This window comes from Sciurus vulgaris (genome assembly GCF_902686455.1).
Source record: "Sciurus vulgaris genome assembly, chromosome: 9".
NCBI lineage: Eukaryota > Metazoa > Chordata > Mammalia > Rodentia > Sciuridae > Sciurus > Sciurus vulgaris.
In genome coordinates this window covers 88,162,323-88,180,632 of record NC_136469.1, presented here as the reverse complement: position 1 = coordinate 88,180,632, position 18,310 = coordinate 88,162,323, and the positions used below count along the sequence as shown (strand labels likewise).

Below are 18,310 nucleotides of genomic sequence, written 5' to 3'. Positions count from 1 at the left end.
ATTTCCAGGGTTATAGGGGAGGTAGCTATGTTGGAAAGGGCAAGAAACATAAAGCAAGTACCATGGACTTGGTACTTGTTTCAAAACTGGCTAGTTGTGTGATGGACACCAGTTTTCTACCTTGTTAAATGGAAACAGTAATACATGGCTCACTTTAGAAAATCAAGTGTCTGATTCTTGCTCCTATAACTGTCTTGTCCTTTGATAGAAGAGTGTGATCCTAGTTGGCTTCACGCTTGACATGCTAATTGTGTATCATTTATGTGACCTTATTCTTTCTTTCTCTCTCTTTTAAGTAGGGTGGCTTTGAAGATTTCTTTTTTCACACTTTGCTATTTTTTTCTAAAAAAGGCAATATTTATGACAGTGTTCCTCTTTAACTGGCAGCACTTGTAGTAATGACAGAGGTTAGGAATGGTGAATTCTAAAAAGAATAGGAAAGGTGAAATTACATTCTTTCTTATGAAATGGCTCTTGGATTCTTTTTACCTTCTTCTCACCAGCGATGCTTTAAGAGGGCTGTCATCATCTCAGATCTGGATTGTTAGAAAAACCTTGGGAACTAAGTCTTTTTCTCTTAGTTCAATATGCTTTTCATATTATTGCCGTCATTTTTCTTCTCTGGATTGGAAACTTAAAATGGCTTCCTATTGAGTTAAGTTTGGAATTTCCTGTATGACTTTTAAGATACTCTGAAATCTGGTGTTGTCCTTCCCATCTTCATTTATTTGTTCTTGTTCTCCAAAAGAGGGGCTTCTTGTTTTGATCAGGACTGATCACTTTTCTCCACCTTTATTTACCTGGAGATTAATTCTTGACTCCTTGACCACCTCCTGGATTTTTTCCTTCCTTCCATCAATAATAATCAGAGAGAAGGTCATTTAAACATTGGATACATTGGTAGGTACATACCTGTAGCAGAAGGAGGACAACTCAGACCACTAGGATTTTCTTCAAAGATATTTTGCACATTTGGCTTCATTCAGTATTTACCAAGCAGTGTTCATTATTTATGTTGTTTGCTAGGGATCTTAAAATTGGGTGAGGCAGTACACTGGTTAGGTTAGATATATTTGGTTGTTTTGAGGAAGACTTTTTTTAGGAACAGCTCTCCTCTGGCCAGGAATTGATCAAAAGGCAGCTGGTAGATGCTGGCTGAGAGAAATTTCTTACCTTCTTGGGTCTCTCTATATTTGGGTATATGTAGCAGTTTGATGACTTATACAAATTACTTAAGATTTTGTTTCTAGCAACAGAAGAAATATGTTGGGGCATTTTGATTTTTTTGAAGTTCATTTTGCTATAAAACCTGTGTGACTGGGTCCTTAAAACCAGAATCTTCATTGTCTGTCATTAGCATCTCAAAGTTATGAAGGTTCATGTTAAGTTGAAGCCAGAAAATTTAACTCAAGAGTTTTGTTCCACTGTTTTCAAACCCAGCAAAGGAAGGTTGGTGAATCTACTGTTATAAGAGCAACTGTTCATTCAAATTGTCTATTGCAGTAAGATACTTAATCTAATGAGTTCTTTCGCCCAAGGAGAGGGAGTCTGTTCTTTACTTCCTACCAAAGAACTTGAAGAGGAACTATAATTGATTTATGATGTCTTCCACCACCAAAAGTAGAGGAGGAATTCAAAGTAGCATTTCCTGTTTCTTTCTGTACCTTCTCTCTTAATAAGTAGAAATACAAAAGGCCCTAGCTCATTTCAGGGTGAGAAAAAGGATGGACTTGCAAATAAGATGACGATGAAGATATGGTAAATCTGAACCCCATCCCCTTTTTCTTTGTTTTACTTGTTTTAACACAATGAACCTGGGCTTTTATTTTTTTAACCTGTTTTTCCTCCGTTGGGGTAGGAAAAAAGATTGCCAGGCTTAAATTTGTTTTGAAAAAGCTTTTGTAATTAATTAGCCAATGTCCTGGAAGTGAGCTTGGCAGTAAAGTCAAACTTGTCTTGTATGCTTATCCAAGTTGGCCCAAAAAAACTTCCATCCAACTGTGACTAAAGTTTCTGATTGACTGATTATTCTGCCTGAATACAATTTGAACAGTTGTGAGGTGCCTCACGACTTCCTGGAGCTATATAACTTCCCAGTAGCACAAGGGATGGTTTTAATGTTCAGCGTTACAAAGAGGAACAGAACAGTTCTTTCTGACAGCTACATAGTGACAAAATTTGAGGGCATATTTTTTATGAGATTCTGTTTTGGGAAAACATAAGAAACAAATCTGTGGACTGCACTTTTTCTTTCTGACGGTGCCAAGCCTCTGTACTTAGGATTTCAGTAGCTGCTGCCTGATTGAGAAATAGCTCAAAATAGTTAACAGCAGAAGAAAAGCATAGCCAAAATTTAGGTGATTCAATGCTTCAACAGTATTCCAACTTGGATGTTATATTTATTAAGCAGAAAAACACCTGTGGACAGTAGATTAAAAAATACATCTGGAGCTCATCTATTTGTAAATCTACATAAATAATCTCTTCTATTTTGTTGCTATGGAGTATTTTTTCTTGCATTATCCAGTTATCTTTCTTGATTATGTTAGTTGGATTTGCTTTTTTTATCCCCCTTTATTCCTTTCCTGATCTTTTAAAACTTTACACCTGTATTAGATAGGCACTCATCAAATGAAATGTCTTTCAGTTTTCATGTGCATATGGAATTAGCTGAGTGGATAAGACATTTTTTTCTCATCATTTTACTTTTGTAGAAGTGCTGTGCTTTTTGGTACAATAACTTCAAAAGGAGTTGACTTCCTTCAGGTTTATCAACAATGCAATAACTATCTCACGATTTTATGTTCAACTATAAGTGAAATGGCAGTCTGGAGTTTGCAGTGAATGCCAGAGATGCAGAAATACCTGACAGATTCTCAGGGAGACGTGCAAGGATCACATAACCTTGTAGCTGCTTATCTGATTCTCACTTCCTCCATACTTATTATTTAATGAGCTTCCCTGAGAATGTATCCCACTGGTCTCCTGGTACAATTCGACCTAATGTTAATATGTAAAGTATCTTATAAATTGTTAGCATCATCTATTGTTGATTATCTTTAAATACACTTGGCTACCTTTTTATTTTTTAAAGTCTTGGTCTTCTATGGAAGTAAACCTGAATTTAAATACTTTGTCAGAGAGTAAGAGGATGAAACCATTAAGTCTCATTTATAAACTTGTAATTGCTAAGCCATGACTGCCATAAAATGAAATCTAGAAGAAAACACTCTGTAGCTGACTGACTCCTAATCCTTTTCTTGCACATCCATGACATAAGAGCAAGTCATCCTCTCTCAGCTGAGATGACTCTTTCATGGTTTTGAAGGTATGCTTCCACCGCACGGCGTACATGGAGCTTCCCTTAGCCTTAGCTGGTTCGTATTTACAGTGACGGAAATATATGCAAACATCTCGTTTTCTTTTTTATGTCTCAGACAACATTGCAGTTTACACTGAATGTGGATGGTCTTACCTCACCCCTCAGGGGAGGCACAGTGGTGGATAAAGGATCATGATTTCCAAGGTTATTTTAATACTGGTCTTCAGAACATTTTCAGAGACCAGTGAGGCACTGCTGTGTCAGGACAGCTCCAGGGGGAATTGCATCTGTGAAAACTTGAGAACAAAGGTGTGTTGTGAGCAGGCTGTTACAGTCCTTGGTCACTACAGTTTTCCTCATTGCCGTGATCATCCCCATGGCTCAGTGACCACGGCTTTCTTTGGGCCACATGTTTTGGAAGGGAACTTGTGTGGCAATGATTATCTTCAGATTCCTTTCAAACAAAATCAGCTTGCATTTAGATAATTAATAGAACTGATGTTTGTCATCACCTTTTTGTCTAATAGAAATTTGACTTAATGTAGCTTCCTTTTCCCACCCTGTGCTCTGTCCTGTGGTCTTAAAGTTTTAACTACTGGTGGGTGGTGGTAGAGTTTGAGAAGTACTGTTATCACTACTGATTTCAGGAACTTAGGTTTTTTAAAGTTGGGACAGTTGAATTTTCCTTTTATTAATGCTGTACTTTCTTGAAAGCCATTTGGCTGGATTAGAAAACCAGCATTCAGTTAAAATCAGGTTCTGTGCCAGGTTTAAAATGAATCAGACAAATCTGTGTAAATAAACTAAGTGCAAATTGTTTCAGAACCAGAAAACAGCAATACCTTATAACAAATCATAACCATAATAGTTGTAAATATGTACATGCAAGAATTCTTTATCTGCTATAGTAACATGTTCTTATTTATGATCTATTTAAAAATCTTAAGTTTTCTAATTCAGAATTACACAAAATTGCTATAAAATTTAGACCAGGCTAGTGTGAATAAAATAGAAAGTAATAATTCTTAAATTCCAGTCCTTCAAAGTAACCACTATTAGCAGTTCAATGTCGAGTCATTTTGACTTTTTTGATGCATACTTACATGCTTCCACATATAAAAGAGAAATGGGATCATATTGTTCTAAAACCTCATTATTTTTAATCTACCAGTACCATGGAACTTACCTCTTTCTTCTTAAGGGCTGTATAGTACATGTGAATCTTATTTTTTTGAAATGGTCTTCTATTAATTGATACTGAGTTATTTTCAATTCTGTGTGATTATAATTAATCCCAGATGAATATCCTTATTGTAATTTTATATTTTCTTTCATGAGTATTTGTGGAGAAGTTTTTCTAAGTGCAATTGCTGGGTCACCATATATTGCCAACACAGTTAACTTCTCAAAAGATATACCAGTTGTGCCCTAGACTTTTTAAACACTTTAATAAACCTCCTCCACTGCCGAGATGCTGCTTGCCACTCAGGTGTGAGTTTCTTCTTTATGATTCACTCCACTAAAAGTTCAGCAATTCAGCTAAAGTGAAGAGAATTTCAGTAACAGCATCTGTCTCCCAGCTCACTTTGGGACTTTCTTCAGAAGCTTAAAATACAGAAATTAAAACCAGGTTCATGTTTCTGGTGTAATTGGCTGTCTGAGCTGACTAATCGCCTGTATCCTGAGGTAAGGAGGTGAAAAGTACAGTGGCCGTAGCCTTGACCACTTGTGTTTCTTATTGCTTCAGCTAAAGGTGTTGCTATTCCCAGCTCACAGAGAGAGAGAGAGAGAGAGAGAGAGAGCTTTTTGGGCTGTGTAGGAATTTCCTTGGCAACCAAAAATGGCTTCCTCTCAAGAGCCCTTCTTGGTGGTCAGCATTTGGAAGAAAAACAACAATTAAAAAAAAAAAAAGAAAAAAAGAATTGCAAGATGAGTTGGACAAGGGTTCTTTTTGAAGCATTACTCAACACATTTGCAGCTTGGCTCTGCCTCTCCCCACCTCCCCCTGTCCCCAAGAGAATTTTAAGTGAACTGACATCCAAACTGTACAGTTCTCTGGAAGTGCTTAGGAGCTTTGAAGGAGTGCTGTTATCTGGGAAAGCTAATAGAAAGATAACTGACCATTCTCTACATGGTGGTGCGTTGCTGCAGATTCTGTTGCTCCCCTGTCTCCTTGGTGGGGAATTTCTGCAGAGTGGATCTATGAAGAGGTCACAGGTTGCAAGGATGTTGCTCTTGCTCTTCTTCAGAAGGAAAATGGCTTCCCACTGTCTGCAGTTCACTGTTCTGATTGATCCGGAGGCTAGTTGATTTGTTTACCTTGGCAGAATTTCATGATCCTATCAGCCACCACCAGAGCTTCCTCATTTCTCTATGTGTTATCATCAATGGTCTCATTTTACTCCCTAGATCTGAGTGAAACTGAACAGAAATGGAAACAATGCTTCTTTTTCTTTTGCTACCATATTAAAGGGGCAGTGGTATTATTTTTTTTTTCTATAATCCAAAAGCCAGTTGTTATTCATTACCAAGCAGACATTCCTACCTAATTAGTGTTCTATGCATACCCATACATGAATGAGTAGAAGGTAACGGAGTCATTGCATAGGCAGCCATTGTAAGCTTTGAATTTCAAAATTGGCTGCATTGCTAATCATGCCATGGCTGTACCTGCTAGTATTGAGACAAGCTTGAGACAAGCATCTCATGGATATAACACGCAGTTGAGTCTATTCCAGTGTAAAGAATAATTAGCAATAACCAACATAGATTGGACCCCTACTTACATGAATACTTTGGAATTGGAACGCTTAACCCTATTTTATATATATTGGTGAACTTAAAACCTGAAGAAATTCGGTTCTCTGAAGTTAGACAGCAACTAAGCAGTAGGCTGCATTCTGATGTGAATGCCTGTGCTCTTAATCAGCATAATGAATTTTGCTATTTAGATTAGGGTCTCTCTGAGGTTTGAAGCCACAGGGAAACAGACAGGTGTCCAATTCATAGTTTCTGGCCTTTGGTTTGCCTTTGAGTTACACATCATGCTGAATAGGCTAATTACCAGAATTACTGTTAAAAATAATTTTAAAATTCTTAAGGGTCTTTGATTGGTTGAACATTTCTGTTAGAGTGATTAAAAGACAGTAATGTTGTGCACCTGTGTAGGATTGGAGGGATAAGTGAAAAGGACGCTGATATAATTAAAAAAGGTATAATATATGATTCCCTATTGTGAGATTGTATCTATCTGGGAAGACAAAATAAACTCTGTGATGCTGTTAGCGGAGGACAGCAGGAGTTCAGCGAAAGATGAAATAACTGTGTGGGCCAGAACCGTCAATCAAAGAGAAACAAGGGACTTTGGAATTATCTTTTCATTTTAGAGAGCCTAAATAACAGAAGAGAAGAGCATTAGTCAAATGAAACATTCTTCCTTAGATAAGGAGTTTGGTAAGAAGTGGGAGAAACAAATTGACTGTAACTATTTGTAGTTTAATAATACAAGTGAATGACTTGATTCATACAATAAATGGGAAATATTGTGACTTTTAGAATTCTTTGCAATAAAGATCCCAGAGTCCTCAGATCTGAAGAACTGCAACAATTTCATCATTTTTTTTTGTAGTTACAGTTCATATGAATTTAGCAAGTGTAGATTAGATTGGCTAGTTGACTCATCCACAGACCACAGTGGATAATAGAAAGTTAGATTTCACTTGGTGTATGAATCTTCATCTTGTGCTTACTGAAGTAACCCATTGTTCTTTGACTTCCAAACCAGTATAGTGTTTATCCTCACTATAGATTCAGTCCCTTCAGGGTCATTAAGTCATAGATACACATCTATCATTATGACTTTATTTTATCTGATAAGTGGAAAAACAATTATTACTGAGTTTTTCCCACTTATCCCATCTCAGGAAGAGTATTAACTTAAATAAGCATGTTAAGCCTTAGTTCTTCTGAACTTCAGCTTTCTTATTCATAACAGAAGTCTTACGATTCACATAGAACTTCCTTTTCCACAGGCTTGTGTGAAAAGGAAAGTGTTTACTACAGTTTAAAGTGTTACACAAATCTTCTTTGTCATTGGCATTTTATTATTTCAATGAGCTATTGCCTTTTATTTTGGGTCTTATTTTTTTAGTAAATTTGGGTGAGATGGAAGTCAATTTCATTATAGACATCATTCCTCATCTTTTAGATTTATATTGCTAATTGCTCTTTGATATTTCATGCTCCTGGCTTTTGCACAGTACTTTTTTACCCACACCTTAAAGAAATGTTGGGTTGTTTTTCCAAGAATACTGTTACTGCTGTTACATTTGCTTTGCATACCAAAGTATGTCTTAACTTTTCCAAGTCATATCTTTACTTCAAGACCTGTCAACTGCTACTTTTTTCTTACATCCATCTTTTAATTTTCTAGCTGGTGTTACCAACTTCTGTCTTGAATTTCTAACCAGCTAGTACTTACTACTTGCAACACAAATTTGTTACTTGTTGATTTTTGCTTTTTATGTGTATGTCCATCTTCTCTACTGGGGAAGAGGCAGGAGTCTTGAGAGCTAGTGTCTGATGATGATGACTAATTGAGGATGATAAGTATCCACTCATCCTTTCTCTTAGGACCTTTGTTTTAAGGCTAAGGAAATGATTATGACAAGTTTCTCATATAAAAGTGATTTCTCATATTATTGTTATTGTTGTATCTTTTATTCTGGTGACTTTAAAATTTAGTGTTGTTTCAATGATTTATTGTATATACTGTGAATCTGTATTTGCTGTCTTATACTGTATATTAAAATTTACAAGAAAAAATTTAGGATTGATTATTCTCATTAGCATTGTGTTCTACTAGTTAGGTCAACCAGTTGCTTGAAATGTATATTTGTATTACCTTTTCATTTAGGACATTCATGTAAATTCTAGCATTTTAAACATAGTTTGCTCTTTCATTTGCTGTAATCCATTTACACATTTATACTATAACATATACCTGAAAAATCTGTATTCTGTAATGAAAAGTGAATGAACATAGTTATTTGGCTGGCATAAAGAAAACACCACTGAATCTTTTTTCCCATTATTTAAAATAAAGTATGGTGTGTCCTAAGGATATATTGGAAAAACCAACTGTCAGCACAGAAAGGTGTTTTATTGAATGATGACACAAGATTTGCCACATTTACCCAAGTATAGCACATGTCAAATCATGGACTGTACAACATTCTACTTTTATGTATGAACTTCATTTTTTGATGATATGAAATTAGGGGGAAGACAGATCAAAGGGAAAGGATTTGTCATGGAATGGGATTTATGATTGAATTTATTAGTTCTATACATTACAACCCCATCTTACCCATTTTTCTTATAGTTTAAATTCCATGGACATCGGGATAATAATCTTGGTATATTATTTAAATAAGTGAGAACCAGTCAAATTGAAATCGATCTATGTATTAGGATGAATTGTTTCAAAAAACCCTTTTGGTTAGTGACGAAACAAGCTTGTCTTTTCTTGTTATGTCTCTGATTATATTATTCATTGTTTCTCAAATGAAACTTACAGGTAAAGCCTCTTCCAGTATCAGCTTATTTGAGATACTGAGAAATAAACAAGGAGAATTCCAGAAATTTCAACCAGCAACCTACATGGAGACTTTGTAAGAAGGATTAGATGGAAAGTTTCCTGCCTGTTTTATTGTGATCTCTGAGAAGCCATCCCCAGTTACTATTTTCTAGAAGGAAGATTTTATTTAGAAGAAAAATTGCCGCTACTATCTGAAATAGTTGTGAAACTTTATCAGACTGAGCAGTTCTCACAGAGTAGCCCTTTCTATTGGGACCTTAAGAAAACACATGTAAGAATGTGTCATGAAGGGATTTTCATGAGGAGATGGCAAAGTTGTTCCTGTCCCCATGTGACTTTGTGAAATTCCCTGAAGGATACCTTAATTACTAATGGGGTAGAATGCTGTTAGGTCTTTTTAAAGAGCTGGATTATATTCATATTTTGGTTTCCAATGATATTTATAAAAATCCTGTATGCTTTTTCACTTATAAACAGCATATCAAAGTAATACAATGTGCAGGGTTTATTTTAAGTTAAAAAAAAAAAAGAAATGAAATAAAAGGTCTAAGATTCTGCCTTCTCTGATGTAATCATATCAGGGACTGATGCTCTTCTGCTAATGTGTGTTCTCTTCTGTGTCCTTGTAGTCTACACCAGGCAAGGAGCTGTCCTTTCTTTCAGCTGTACCTTCTTGCTCTAGACTCCCAGTTTGTAATACTTCCATGTGGAAAGAAAAGGAGAAAAGGATTTAAATCAAAGGATAGAAGATTTAAGGTCATTTCAGCATTTTCTGAATAGTAGGAAATGTGCTTTGCTTGACGTGGTAGTAAAGCCCCAGTTTTATAACCCTTGAGATGTTGGGTCAAAACTGACTTCCCTTCTTACTGAATGATCTTATGCAGTACTTATTTATATCTCCAAATCTTACAGAGAAGTTGGTTTAAAAAAAAATCTCCTCATGTACTTGTGAGAATAAAAGGAGATAATATATGTGAAATGTACCAGGCACAGAATGGATGCTTAGTAAGTTTTACCTCCAGAGCAGACCACTTGCTTATTAGTGTGTGAGGTCCTGGGTTTGATCCCCAGCAACACACACATGCACGCGCATGCACAAACACACACACACAATTCCCTTCCCTACTCTTTTATCCTTTTCCCTTGAAAGGAAGGGGATGTAATAAAGTAGTTGAGAGATGGAGGGAGAGACATGGAGGAAATTAAATGAGGTAGTGTATTTAAAATTTTTGAAGTGATTCAAGAGAAAGTGGCAAAATAGAACCCTGGTGTATTTTTTGTTTTCATTAGAATGATTCTACATTAAATAGTTTCATAGAGTGTACATGCAAAATGGTACACTGGTGGTATGTCCCTTTTTTCTTGAAATTAACAAGTTACTAGCCAGTTTCTGGCAGTGCATAAAGAATTAGTTTTGCATTCATAGAAACCATTATGATTTTCAAACCAGAGAATGTAGAGAACTGACAAAGCAACATGGGGACATATAGAAAATATAAGACGCTTTTGTCCTGAAGGAGTGTACAGAAAGTGCCACTTACTGATGACTACTCATTTCCTTTATCATGAAGCCCAGAACCTTGGCATGACCTTCAAAGCTTTGTGTTATCCTACCTAACGTCCTTCTCCAAAGCTGTGTGCAGGTCTCTCTCCCTTGCTGACTTTATTCCAGTCACACAGTGTTCTTTCAGCTTCAATAACGTGTCAGTCCCCCTTCTGCCTGTGGGCCTTTGCACATGCCACTTTCAGTCCAAGCAACTGATGTTCATCTACTCTCTCTCTATAAATGTTACCTCTTCAGGGAAGTTTTTTGTGACTCCGGCGTAGGACAGTAGTCTGTTACAAACTGTTACTGCACAATATGCTTTTCCATAACAGTATCTACTAGTGTCATGAAATAATTGCATATTTTAATTTTGGTTAGGTTTTGTTGTGTTAGTAAGCTTTCTATTATTGTAACAGATATCTGAAATAATGACATTAGAAAGAGAAAAGGTTTTGTTTTGGATTACAGTTTTGGAGGTTTCATTTCATGATTGATTGGCCTTGTAGCTTTTGGGCCCATGTTGAGGCAGCACCTCATGGCAGGAGCATGTAACAACACGTTTACCTCATGACTACTAGGTGAAAGAGACAGGAGGAGGCCCAGGTCCCACTATCCAAAACAAGGGCATGCTCCTCTTGGTATGAAGACTTGCCACTGGGCCATATCTCCTAAAGTTTTTACTACCTCCAAATGACACCATGGGGTGGGGATTAAGCCTTTAACACATGGGCCTTTGGGGAACACTTAAGATATAAACTGTATAATTTATCCTAACCAATAGGTCATTTTCTTCAAAGCTGAAGAGCTGATGTCCTAAAAACTATGGCTCATGGGCCACAGCCTGCCAGTAACTTGTTTTTATGTGTCTGGTCAGTTAAGAATGGTTACAGTTTTAATGGAGTTTTAAAAAACATATGTGAATATGTGGCTGAGATGGTTGCCTACAAAATCTAAAATATTTACTGTTTGGGCTTTTACAGAGAAAATTTGCCAATCTCTGGTCTAAAATCATCACTATTTATGTTGAATAAAAGAGCGGAAGTATATATCTATACCTCTTTCTTTTCAGAGCAGGACACAATTGTAGTGAGTCATCCGTGGAGTGTTAATAATGTTGTAGAAAGCACTTGGGCAAATTGGGGGCTGTGTGACCATGAGAGGGTTCTTAGCTGCTCAGTCAATTATACTCCAGGTGTGTGGGTTAATGGCTGTAAATGTGTAAGGGATTTCTAATATCGTGGCACTTTTAGCTTGTCATGCTGTGCTGAAAGGATTTATCAGCAGTTTGAATTAGGACACAACACATGTATGTTAGATTTTCACATGACACAAAACTGACAAGGTTAGCTATCTTAATTTTAAATGTGGGAATCAACATGGACAATGATCTGGATAGTCTTAAACCCGCAGGAATTTAGGAAGAATAAGGGTGAACTCTATAGTTCAAAATATGAAGAACATGTGAAAAAAATGCTACTTTATTTGGAAAGTAGTTTATGACTTTCATCAGATTTAGAATTTTCAAAGGTGTCCATTATCCAACAGCAGTGGAGGATAACACTGGTTAAGGTATCTAACTAACATAATGAGATGCCTGGGCACTAACCAGAGCATAACTAATAATTGAAGTAACTCATCCAGAACTTTGAGGGATGAGGAGGCCAGAGGGGTAGAGTGCTCATGAAAGTTGTTGTCTTCTAGAAAGAGAGAATAGATCTACTATCTGTTGCTCCAGATATAAAATTGCAATACCAGGTGAATATTGCAGAGGCAGTTTTTAGTTCAAAATAAGGATAAATTACAAAGGAAATAGAGCTTTATTACTAATTTACTTATGATATTTTAAATTAAGTTTTCCTTTGCACTCAAGACTGTATTAGGCATCAAGAGTACAGAAATTACTCAGGGGATACTCATTATAGACTTCAAGGGACATTGGTAAATGATGTCAGGTGTGAAATGCCCTGCCCTGAGTTCCTCCAGGGACCTGAGGGTGGGCAGGTGTGATACTGAATTAATTCTTGAATTAAATGTGTTTTTTTTTCCTTTCACTATAATGTTTAAGAAGCAGCAAATGACTATATGTTAGGAATATAGTTACTGAAAGCAAAAATTTGGATAGTTTTTTTGAGTTCTTTTAAGATTTTCCAGTTTGGTGAATGTCAGTGAGTGGCACATTTTTGTCTCCCCCCCCACCACCATAAATAGGAGGCAGGCCTTTGAACTATAGTGTATCCTGGAACAAAGGAATAAAGGAACCCTGAGGTTCAATTTTCACATTGGTGAAGTGATCAGAACCTACTGGTGGCCCATTGAGAGCATCCAGGTGCAGATGAAGAATCTCACAGAGAAACTTCTTTGTGACTGTTTTCTGTCCTTGTGTGAGAAGCTTATCTCCCCTTGATTCTCTTTTTCTGCTTCTTCAGTATTCTCTATTGTTCTAATTTGGTACTTGTTCTCAGAGACCTCAGTGAAGGGTACATGAAAAAAAAATCTGCTAAATAAATAATAGCATGACTACTACAGATTTAATTATAGCTATACAGCTGCCTGTTTGAAATGTTCTGCTGGGGCCATATGGTCCCTTGTATATCCCAGCCCTGGAAGAACCTGGTTTCAGTGCCTCCCAGATGATAGTATTAAACTCTCAGAGAACTGCTAGCAGCCATTTAGAAGTCAGTAGATGGTGCCTTTTACCTTGACTGTCTCTCCCCAGTTGGACTTTTTATTGACAATTGCTTATTAAACTCCAAGTCATCAATATTAATTAAAGCACCCACCCAGACAGATTCTAAGTTGTTCCTGTACACTTGTTAACCTTTCAGCCTGATTTGTGTCATCACGTTCCATGTGCTAAGAGGCAGTACTTCTGTATCTAACTACTTTGACTTCCTTCAGTAAGTATCTTACTGGGTTAGTCTTTTAATTGTTTGCTGTCCTAGTGATATCCTGGGAACAGGAGTGGAGGAGGGCCCAGGAAGGGTGCCTGCCTCTGCTCTAGGAGTGTGACCTGGAGTACTGTTTAGCTTCTCTGGACCTCAGGAGAACAGGGACTCTGGACCCATCAAGCCTTCTTCTAGTTCAGAATTCTATGCTTGGAGGTCACTTGGAGTCTGTGCTCTTGCCAGTGACACCCATGTGGAGGTGAGGGCAGGTTCCTTGTCCAACTGTGGAGTGTGTGCATCCCTTCCCCTTAGTGCTTAGAAAGCCCAAGCATCCCATTCCTTGAGTCACAAAGATCTTTTAGTATGAAGTCTATGTGAAGAGCTAAACCTCAAAGAGTAACAGAACTTGACCTTTATTATGAATGTTTTCAGTTCAAAGATTAATGCAGCAGTCTTTAAGCTTTTTCCACATCAAGGATCCATTTGAACTTGTGATGAAATGATGGATGCTTTCTCCAGGAAAATGCACAATAAACATAAAGACTCAAAAGAGTTACATGTAAACCAAGGTGCCTACAGACTTCCTGGGTTTTCCCTGGGGACCCCAAGTTAAGAACTGCTGCTGTGTACTTTGCTAAGAGCCCAGTCATCTCAAATTTGCTCTCAGTGACAGGACCTACAGGTTAGGTCAAGTTTGGTGAAGTAGGTGTGAGGCCTGAAGCATCAGCTCTGAGGTTCAGATGGGGCAATGGCAGAGGTTTTTGGGCTTGTGGACTGTACCCAAGTAGAACAAAGAACAGGAGAAGGGGTGGATGGTGTTTTCTCAGTTCCAGCACAAGGAAAGCATTCTGTATAGGTGTTTGCTGAGCCATTAACTTTCAGCTTTGGTTGTCTACATGACCTTTGATGTTTCCACCCTCCCACCTCTCATGCCTTGAAGTTTTTCTTTTTGAGAGAGCAGTCTGTGTTATGTATTAGCTGTCCTGACTGGGATGTGTGCAGAAGAGAATGCACACAAAACATTTCCCTTTAAACTGTAATTTTCTCTTGAAGTCACTAACCCCACAATGCTAATTGTTGTTTGTTTGTTTTGACTTCATTTGGTTGTTTCCTCTGCAGCCTTTCTCTCTCATGGCATCTGGAGGTTGTAGGGCAATGAAAGAAACCCTATGTTTAGGATCTTTCTTTTGGGGGTGGTAGTAGGAGGACTGTCAACAAATACTGCTCTTTAGATATTAATAGGTAGGGCAAGAGTTAGAATTAAGCATTTCACGTGTTTGCTTTTTCTTTTCCTTGTTGAACAGTCATTCAAGGACAAGTGTGTCATTCTGAAGGAATACAGATAAATAAAATGGTGAAATATCATGAAAATTATGTTTTCTCATATTATAGTTGCCCTGAATCACCCTCAGCCTTCAATTCATCTGATTTCATAGCCTCATAGGGAGGGTCTCTCTTCAACCTCTTCAAATTGAAACTCATGGATCTGTACACTGAGTAACATTAACTTCTTTAAGGAGGTGCTACCCTCTGTGATATATTTTTAAACCTACAACACAAACAAGGGAAAGAGATTTCTCCCTAAAATTCTGGGGGCTGTATATTGAATAAAATGTGGTGGCAATCTAGCTGTATTGTTGCTTTATTCCTTTGGGAGAGAAAGGTTTTATTTTATCAATCACCTCTTTCCCTTTCTATGATTGTACTAAAACTCTGCTGTAATTTTAACTTTTGTTACCATTTATTGAATATCTACTATGCTATTTCAGGCACTATACTGAGAGCTTTTTAACATTCCATGTTCTCTATAACACCTGACATTATCAGCAACCTTATTCTACAGATGCAGAAGCTAAATAAGATGACAACTCTGTGGTCTTCCAGCAACTGTTCCATAGGTTAAAATAAAAGGAAACTTTAGGGCACAGATATTTTTAGTTCCAGACAACCTTTCACCGATGTATCTGTGAATCACTGGTATTGCTGAAATGTTTGCTTTCAGTGCGGGAGAGCAGGAGGCATTTGATCAGCTCCAGTTTTGTGCCCTGAATCACACTAACCTCTTGTTTCTGCATCCCCTGTACATGGGTCCTCTACATCTGTCTTTTAATTTTTTTTCTCAAATTTGTTTTCAACATTCAGTCCACTGTACTCTCTTGATTCAGGGCTTCAGAATATTCTCCATTTTCACACATTTTTGTTGAGGGGCCTATAATCTGCTCAGCATTGTGCATAAATACTTTCAAACCTCATTTTCTCCTCTGAAGAACTCTGTGAAGTAACACTTATCCCCATTGGAATAATGATGAGAAAGCTCAGCTTAAAGAAATGAAATAATTTGTCCAAGGTCCCACAGCAAGTAACTGGAAGAACTCATATTTACCTATAGCTCTGTCTGATTCCAAAGCTCATCTTCTCTATTTGAATTTAAGACAACTGGTTAATAGGTTGCTAAGCTTAGCACAGTAGAGCTTGGACTGTGAAGACAGCCTGTGATTTGAATTCTTGCTCCGCCTTTCCTAGTTTCATGAAATTAGTCAAATTATATAATCTCTAAATATCACTTTCCACATGGGTAAACAGAGCTATAAATAATAACTTGCTAATAGAATTGCAGTGAGAACTTAATACAACAGTGTGTGCAAAGTTCCTGATCCAGTCACTGGCCAGAGATCATTGATTTTAAAATGTTATTACTCCTAATTTGAAAATTGTTATTGAAGGCCTGGATGCCTCTTGATAGCAATGGTGCATTCAGAATCCAGTCTTACCAATAGGAGATTCAAAAATCTTAAGAAGAACATCAGCGGGCAGCTTTTCATCCATGAACCCCAGATAAGGACAGTACTTCAGGGATTATTATTATTTCTTTAAAACAATGAATGGTGGCACTGTATGTTTACAAGTTTTGGAACCAGTAAAGACCCTTTGCTTATTTACCAGGGCCTTTTTGCAGTTTGCTACCACCAAATGGAGGACCTTTCACAGAACTCTTAGTTCCCCACTTATCCTTGTGGAGAGTGTAGTGATGCCACAGCACAGGTGTGATCACCTGGCTTTCATGTGTTAAAGAAATGTTTACTGAACACTTACTGCAAGGCTGTGACTTCATAAGGTATCAGGGAAACAAAGTTGAATGATATGTGATTCCTTTTTATATAGTACTTTAGAGCACTCTTTAAAGTAAGAGTTGCAGGTGAGTCAATCAATGACTACATTGCGCTAAGTGTAATCACTCCTGAAAGGCTAGAGAAAGTCATGGAAGGAAGAAGAAGTCAGGGTCAGGCCTTTGTATAAGGCCTGCTGGACTGTGGAGGCCTACGTGGAATCTGAGCATCTAAGGGACAGGGTAGGGAGAAGGGCATGGCATGCAGGTAGAGGAAATTTCCCATCAGATAGAATAATGAGTATTTCTAGTCTCCTTCCTTGAGGCATAGAGCTGGTGACCTGAACTTACATACAGTGGAGTTTACTGTATGTAAACTGTATGCACAATGAAGAAACAGAACTTGTTAAAAAATTGCATAACTCAGGTAGCACCTAGAGTTTGCAAGCTCTTGTTTTTCTTAATGTTATGGTTTGGATGTGAGGTGTCCCCCAAAAGCTCACGTGTAAGACAATGTAAGAATATTCAGAGGTGAAATGATCGGCATATGAGAGCCTTAACCTAATCAGTAAATTAATTCCTTAATGGGGATTAACTGTGTGGTAACCGAAGGCAGCTAGGGTATTGCTGGAGGAGGAGGGTCTTTGGGGTGTGCCTTTGGGGTATATATTTTGTATCTGGCGAGTGGAGTTTCTCTGAGTTCTGATTATCATGTGAAGCGCTTCCCTCTGCCACACTTCCACCATAATATTCAGCCTTACCTTGAGCCTCAAGGAACAGAGCTGGCTGTGTGTGGACTGAGACCTCTGAAACTGTAAGCCCCCAAATAAACTTTTCCTCCTCTAAAATTGTTTTCATCATATCTTTTAATCACAGTAATGAAAAGGCTGACTAAAACACTCACCATCCCTTTCCAAATGCTGTTCTCTGTGTTTGGGTTCTCTCTCTCTCTGTCTTTGGGTTTTCTCCCTTCTCTCTCCTCTCTCTCTCTCTCTCTCTTTCTCTCTCTCTCTCTCTCTCTCTCTCTCTCTCTCTCTCTCACACACACACACACACACACACACACACACACATATTTTATTTTATGCGGTTAATGTAGATGCTTAACTCTGATTTGCTGTATAAAAGACCCAGAGATTTCAGGACAAGAGTTTTTAAATTTGAGGTGGTAAAATTTGTTCATTAGACAGAAGGGTTTCACAGTGTTGTAAAGTGGATGGAGCATTAAATACTGGGAGGTCTGGATTCCAATCCTGGCCTAGCCATGTAGCTGTAGCTGTATGAACTTGATGAAGATGCTTAAACTTTTCTTCTATCAGTAAACAGAATAATAATACACTGTCATAACCTTTGGTTGTAAGAATTCAATCAAAATAGCATACTTGATAATATTAAAAAATTGTATTTGAAAAAAAATTCTTAAAATATGAGCCATAAAATGAGATTTTGACAAGTTAGTTTTTAAAACTAGGTCATTACTTGAAATGTCATCATGTTTAGGAAATCAGAACCAACGGATTCTACATAATGTTATATTTAGTTTAATAGCCATTTGTAAATGTGCTGCTTTGCAGAATCATTTGCATTAATGGTGGTGAAATGTCTAAATTTGGAAGGAAAAATTAGAAAATCAAATTTTCGCCCTCAGGGGACTGTTTTCATTTGAAGTTGTATTTTTTTTTAAATGCAAAAACAGAAGTAGAAGAGTATTCAGAAAGTAAAAATGTAGCCACAGAGCCTTTTGGCACCTTGTCTAAATGACTTTGCACTCTCTCACATTTTATATGCTCTGGAAATCTCAGACCACATCATAAATGTTAAGTACTAATAACATTATGAGTGATTGTCAAAA

The 18,310-nt window shown here is 37.3% G+C and overlaps 1 protein-coding gene across 7 annotated transcripts in view; it reads left to right on the top strand.

The window, feature by feature from the left end:
* The window catches only part of SLC4A4 (solute carrier family 4 member 4), a 327,400-nt gene that overhangs the window by 183,616 nt on the left and 125,474 nt on the right, over window positions 1-18,310 (top strand). The gene's annotated exons all lie outside the window — the stretch shown is intronic.